Below are 8159 nucleotides of genomic sequence, written 5' to 3'. Positions count from 1 at the left end.
GTTTTCCATTCATAGATAAGTTTAGAGATACATAATTCATATGTCTCACTCATACTTCAGTTTACTATTCAATATCAGTAAATAATATTCAACTATTCACTTCTCAATTAGTATTCTGTACTTATCCATTTCAATAACAATCAGTATTTTTCGATAATGATCAATTGATCTTTATTATTCAGTAACAATCAATCATTAAAGAAAACAATCATTCAATATTTTTATTTATCCCTATTAACTTGATTCGGACATTGACGGATACACATATCCAACCAACACACCAGTACGTGTAACACCCCATACCCGATACCGTTGCCAGAGTCGAACACGAGGTGTTAACGGACTTAATTCATTAATTAAACAGCTCATACAATTCATTTTAAAATTTCCAGACAAGCTGGCTAACTGCATCACAGTCGCTTTAAAAATCATATCTCGAGTTACAAAACTCGAAATCCAATTCCGTAAATTTTTCCTGAAACTAGACTCATATATATATCTACTAATTTTTTTCTAGAATTTTTGGTTGGGCCAATTAGTACAGTTTATTAGTTAAAGTCTCCCTGTTTCAGGGTTCAACTACTCTGACCTCTGTGTATTACGAATCAGATATCTCCCTGTACAGAGCTTCAATGACTATGGCGTTTGTCTCTAATAAAACTAGACTCAATAAGGAATCTGTACATATAAAGCGTGATTTCTAATTATCTTTGTAAAATTTATGGTGAATTTCCAAAATCAGAACAGGGGATCCAGAAATCGCTCTGGCCCTGTTTCACAAAAATTTAAACATCTCATAAAATATAGCTCATATACCTGTTTCGCTTATTCCATATGAAAATAGACTCATCAAGCTTCGATTCCATAACTTATTCATTATTTAATTCCATTTCTACTATTTTTAGTGATTTTTCAAACTCACATCACTGCTGTTGTCTGAATCTATTTTATGGTAAATTTTACCTATTTCATGGTTTCCATGGATTAGCTAGCAATTTGACATACATAATACCAAATATGATCATGATTAGCCATTCCAATGGCTAATCATTACCAAGCATTTCTATTTCCATACCACTCAATAACCATATCATAAGACCATATATACAAAATGATTATAATGCTATACATGCCATACTCAAAATATACAAGCCATTATGCCAAGATGGTATACGGATAGTGTGAGCGTGCCTCCGACCGCTTCCGATTTCCGAGCTGGCTTGTCAACACTACAAGGAATGAAAAGGAGGAGTAAGCATAAATGCTTAGTAAGCTCACATGCAAATAGCAAGTAACATAACCATATAAGCAAACATAAAACATCATTTGCATAATCATCACCAAGACATTCATATCACCTTTTCATTTATCATCTTACCATATTGTTGTTATATCGAGTTTTCAACCCGAGGGTTAAGTACATACCTGTTCAAAGTATCCATTTCACAACACTTACCAATCGTCCCTTTCATCTTGAGTATTCCTCCATTTGAGTAGAACTTTACCCGTTGAACACATCGAATATAATTCGGATACATGGATAACTTGCACATAAGTGCCACATATGTAGCCAAGCTACCATGTAACCCGCCCATAAGTGAACTCGGACTCAACTCAATGAGCTCAGGCGTTCGATCCATAAGTGAACTCGGACTCAACTCAACGAGTTCGGATGCCTAGTTACATCTCACGAACTCGGACTCAACTCAACGAGTTCGGACGCTCGCATCCATAAGTGAACTCGGACTCAACTCAACGAGTTCGGATGCCCAAATATCCCAGTGACATGTCACTTGTATCCTAATCCATTCCTAAGGTTCAACGGGACCTTTTCCCAATCATGTGTCTCAACCATCTTCTACGGAATGCCGATATCGATACTCGGTAGTATTTCACATTTTCCAAGTATATCACATAATTTGACATATTATCAAACAATTATCACAAGTATAATATTTCATAATAATTATCATATCATTTAAAAACATTAAAAATTTAAAATAATAACTATGTTACCAACATTTACATATGAACTTACCTCGTATGCGAAAATGGCTATTTTACCATTTCGTCCACAACTTGGTATTTTCCCCATTTTAGCCCGAATTTCAGTTTTCCTTGCTCTATCATTTAAAATATAGTCTAATTAGGACTCACATTATTCAAATTGACCCAAAATCATATTTTGGAAAAATTACAATTTTGCCCTAAACTTTTGCATATTTACACTTTTGCCCCAAAGCTCGTAAATTAAAATTCAGCCTATTTTCTTATGTTTTATGACATGCTGATCATTTTTCCCTTCTATGGCAACATCAAATTCTCACTCTAACATGTACTTATGACTATTAGGTATTTTTACCGATTAAGCCCTTTTGCTCGTTTTCACTTAAAACCGAGTAGCACAAGTTGTCTAACATAATTTAAAACCTCATATTCTATCATAAAACACCAAAATACACAAATTTCACCTATGGGTATTTTTCCAAATATAAACCCTAGGTTAAATTATTGCTAGCATAAGCTAAATCGAGCTACCGGACTCCAAAAACATAAAAGTCATTAAAACGAGGCTAGAACGGACTTACAATCGAGCTTGGAAGCTTGAAAACCCTAGCCATGGTTTCTCCTTGCTATATTCGGCCATGGGGTTGAAGATGAGCAAAATTGGCTTTTAATTTTGTATTTTAATTCATTTTACCCTAAATGACCAAAATGCCCTTACTACTAAACTTTCCAAAATTCCATCCATGTCCAATTTTTGTCCATAGACTTAGAAATTGGTAAAATTACTCTTTAAGGACCTCTAATTAATAATCTAATTCAATTTTATGCAAAATACTTCTAGAACACAAGTTTTGCAATTTATTCAATTTAGTCCCAAATTTCAAATTAGGCACTTTATGCATAAAATTTCTTCACGAAATTTTCACACAATCATGCAATCATATCATAGACCTTAAAATAATCATAAAATAATTATTTCTATCTAGGATTTTGTGGTCACGAAACCACTATTCCGACTAGGCCCAAAATCGAGATATTACAACTCTCCCCCTTCGTGGATTTTCGTCCCCAAAAATCTTACCGTAAAAGTGGTCTTCACTTTTAATCTCATATTTGGTGTCAAGAACTTGCACTTAGACTGCACCTCCAATACATCTCTTCAATTTCTCATATGATCTAAAAGCTTACGCCTCAACTCTCAACTGTTCTTAAATTTTCAACCCTTCTCAATTTCCCATGATATCATGACATAAAACCCGGATCTCAACTTGATTTAATGGAGACCGAATTCCAAGAAATCCAACAATCAAAGACACCGAAATTCTATGAATCGATGAGTAGGAATTCATTCAATACAAATGTGATTTATAGATCTTGCCAAACATTTAACAATAGGATACATCACATTTTCCTCTTCCGCCATAAAAATAATTCGATATGGCCTCAAGAATAATCCTTCTCATTTCCATCCCAATATCAACATTGACAAGGATAATTTTGATAGATCCCAATGCTCGGCTTTAACCCTTTAACAACTCCGATTTTATGTAACATCGGATGCTCTAAACTATCACATTACCTCACTGTCTTGAACACATCACAATTCATACAACAATACATTACTGAAAGTCAGGAAGTCATTGCTCAATGTAGACTAGTCTAGTTTAGACGCTTCGGTTACCAATATTCTCATCTATCCGAACTCTGTCAACATGTAATAAACTTTTCAGCTTTCACAAGATGGAAACCTTATCATTCGTAGTGACTTAAACTAATATTCAACTCTTTCTATTAAATATACACTTCTCGTTCAAACTATTTACTCTTTTATCCGTACAAAATGAAATTCTATTATCGACTTGGGAAAATAATCCCGACATAATTGTCACATGAAATCTTTCAAATAAATAATTTACCATACCGACTAAAACTCGCTTTTATCACCTATGCCTTTATTGATGTCAAATCCTTACGTAAATTAGAAAAATCCCAATACTAAAATTACCACATTACCAAGATCAAATTAGAAGTATAGTCATATTTGACATGATTATCACGAGCGAAGAACGTGCTTGAACATGAGTCATAATTGACAAATTATGGAACAAAGATAACAAGAAAACCGAATAAAGAAATCCAAGATAGAGAAACCCAGAATAAAGAAACCCAGAATAAAGAAATCCGAATAAAGAGATCCGGATAAAGAAACCCAAGATACGATACTATGTCAAGAATCGAAAACCAAATTCATAGAGAAAATACAGAATACCACGATAATTCTTCAAAGAAAGAAAGTCCAAAAGAAAACATCATTTAATCCCACCGAAATCAAATATAACAAGATCAATATATCTTCCATTACATATATATCAGATGAAGCATCAAGTAGAAGAAACAGAATCATAATATCATATGAATTCTCTCATCAATTCTTATCAGACGAAATGAAATAGAATACCCGATGAAATAGAGCAATATAAATTATAAACCAGTCAAACTACCAATGCTTTCATCCAACACCAAATTAGAAGACATTCCCATATAACAAGAATTTCTTCAGAAGATCAATAGCCATAGAAATATTTCTGAGAACGGGTGAACACATAGAACATCTCAAAAGAGATCAAATCTGTCCGGTCATAATCTGTCACACTCGAGATAATTCACATTTGAAATATCATTTCCCCAACTAGTTCTGCGTCACAAATTTTATATTAAACCATTCACTAAAAAGGCCAATTCTGAATAAATTTGATTTACACTTTTCTCGACCTTGTACTTGAGTAATTGATTTACCAAAGAGAATTCCTTCTCTACTGGGACAAGGCATAATTCCAATAATTTTATATCAATCCGATACTTTCTGCTCGACTTTACTTATCAGCTCATTTTCAATCTCGGATCATACTTATAATTATTCTATCACCGAACTCTTTGGGTTCTCAACCAAAACTTATTCAATACAAATCTCATGAAATTCCATTATAAGTACCACTTTGGTAAGGGGAGGGTTGTAGGACCTCGACTCGACTTTCTTATACATACACATATGACACAACTTCCATCATCATCGTAACGTCATCAAAATCATGTCATTCATTCATGTTGGCTTACACCAATTTTCCTATTGTCCCATTTAGACAATATACTTATGCATACATTCTATGTTTTCTAGATAGCTTTACTTATCCATTCATTTAATTAAATTAATTCATGCTCATGACATTATATAAGGCCAAACAAACATAAATATTTGCATCACAATCACAACTTTCATTTCGTGCATCATCATGTACATATCATTACAATCATACAATTCAGCCCAACAATTTAACATAGATAAGTTCATTTCATTATAATCCTTTATCTCATAAAATTTGTATATCATTAACATTCATCAACATTCAACGTCCAATCAAGACAAGGACATTTTCATTCATATTATGATATTATGACCTTTATTCATACCTCTACTACTTTTTATTTATTCCGTTCATCTTATCAAGTAAGCTACATACACTACATCGTATGAGCATTAAGCAAATATAGATATTTATCACAACATGAACTTTCATCTCACATATTATCACATATGTATCATAAACTTTTATTCATACTTTTTGAACCGAGACTTATCATAATCATAATTTTACTCAAATATCTTCACATAACATTGAACATGGTCGGCACAACTTCGGTTGGAGAGTACCTGTCTAAATAAGACGGTACTTATACGCGTCGGAAGACATCACACTATCACGCATCGCTGGCATGTATAGCTAAACTTTTACACATGCTAGGTTAGTCCGAGAACCGACTAAACCTGGCTCGATACCACTAAATGTAACACCCCATACCCGATACCGTTGCGAGTCGAACACGAGGTGTTAACGGACTTAATTCATTAATTAAACAGCTCATACAATTCATTTTAAAATTTCCAGACAAGCTGGCTAACTGCATCACAGTCGCTTTAAAATCATATCTCGAGTTACAAAACTCAAATCCAATTCCGTAAATTTTTCCTGAAACTAGACTCATATATATATCTACTAATTTTTTCTAGAATTTTTGGTTGGGCCAATTAGTACAGTTTATTAGTTAAAGTCTCCCTGTTTCAGGGTTCAACTACTCTGACCTCTGTGTATTACGAATCAGATATCTCCCTGTACAGAGCTTCAATGACTATGGCATTTGTCTCTAATAAAACTAGACTCAATAAGGAATCTGTACATATAAAGCGTGATTTCTAATTATCTTTGTAAAATTTATGGTGAATTTCCAAAATCAGAACAGGGGATCCAGAAATCGCTCTGGCCCTGTTTCACAAAAATTTAAACATCTCATAAAATATAGCTCATATACCTGTTTCGCTTATTCCATATGAAAATAGACTCATCAAGCTTCGATTCCATAACTTATTCATTATTTAATTCCATTTCTACTATTTTTAGTAATTTTTCAAACTCACATCACTGCTGTTGTCTGAATCTATTTTATGGTAAATTTTACCTATTTCATGGTTTCCATGGATTAGCTAGCAATTTGACATACATAATACCAAATATGATCATGATTAGCCATTCCAATGGCTAATCATTACCAAGCATTTCTATTTCCATACCACTCAATAACCATATCATAAGACCATATATACAAAATGATTATAATGCTATACATGCCATACTCAAAATATACAAGCCATTATGCCAAGATGGTATACGGATAGTGTGAGCGTGCCTCCGACCGCTTCCGATTTCCGAGCTGGCTTGTCAACACTACAAGGAATGAAAAGGAGGAGTAAGCATAAATGCTTAGTAAGCTCACATGCAAATAGCAAGTAACATAACCATATAAGCAAACATAAAACATCATTTGCATAATCATCACCAAGACATTCATATCACCTTTTCATTTATCATCTTACCATATTGTTGTTATATCGAGTTTTCAACCCGAGGGTTAAGTACATACCTGTTCAAAGTATCCATTTCACAACACTTACCAATACGTCCCTTTCATCTTGAGTATTCCTCCATTTGAGTAGAACTTTACCCGTTGAACACATCGAATATAATTCGGATACATGGATAACTTGCACATAAGTGCCACATATGTAGCCAAGCTACCATGTAACCCGCCCATAAGTGAACTCGGACTCAACTCAACGAGCTCGGGCGTTCGCATCCATAAGTGAACTCGGACTCAACTCAACGAGTTCGGATGCCTAGTTACATCTCACGAACTCGGACTCAACTCAACGAGTTCGGACGCCGCATCCATAAGTGAACTCGGACTCAACTCAACGAGTTCGGATGCCCAAATATCCCAGTGACATGTCACTTGTATCCTAATCCATTCCTAAGGTTCAACGGACCTTTTTCCCAATCATGTGTCTCAACCATCTTCTACGGAATGCCGATATCGATACTCGGTAGTATTTCACATTTTCCAAGTATATCACATAATTTGACATATTATCAAACAATTATCACAAGTATAATATTTCATAATAATTATCATATCATTTAAAAAACATTAAAAATTTAAAATAATAACTATGTTACCAACATTTACATATGAACTTACCTCGTATGCGAAAATGGCTATTTTACCATTTCGTCCACAACTTGGTATTTTCCCCATTTTAGCCCGAATTTCAGTTTTCCTTGCTCTATCATTTAAAATATAGTCTAATTAGGACTCACATTATTCAAATTGACCCAAAATCATATTTTGGAAAAATTACAATTTTGCCCTAAACTTTTGCATATTTACACTTTTGCCCCAAAGCTCGTAAATTAAAATTCAGCCTATTTTCTTATGTTTTATGACATGCTGATCATTTTTCCTTCTATGGCAACATCAAATTCTCACTCTAACATGTACTTATGACTATTAGGTATTTTTACCGATTAAGCCCTTTTGCTCGTTTTCACTTAAAACCGAGTAGCACAAGTTGTCTAACATAATTTAAAACCTCATATTCTATCATAAAACACCAAAATACACAAATTTCACCTATGGGTATTTTTCCAAATATAAACCCTAGGTTAAATTATTGCTAGCATAAGCTAAATCGAGCTACGGGACTCTAAAAACGTAAAAGTCATTAAAAGCGAGGCTAGAACGGACTTACAATCGAGCTTGGA

Source organism: Gossypium arboreum, unplaced genomic scaffold (genome assembly GCF_025698485.1).
Source record: "Gossypium arboreum isolate Shixiya-1 unplaced genomic scaffold, ASM2569848v2 Contig00197, whole genome shotgun sequence".
Classification (NCBI taxonomy): Eukaryota; Viridiplantae; Streptophyta; class Magnoliopsida; order Malvales; family Malvaceae; genus Gossypium; species Gossypium arboreum.
This window is presented reverse-complemented; position numbering follows the sequence as displayed.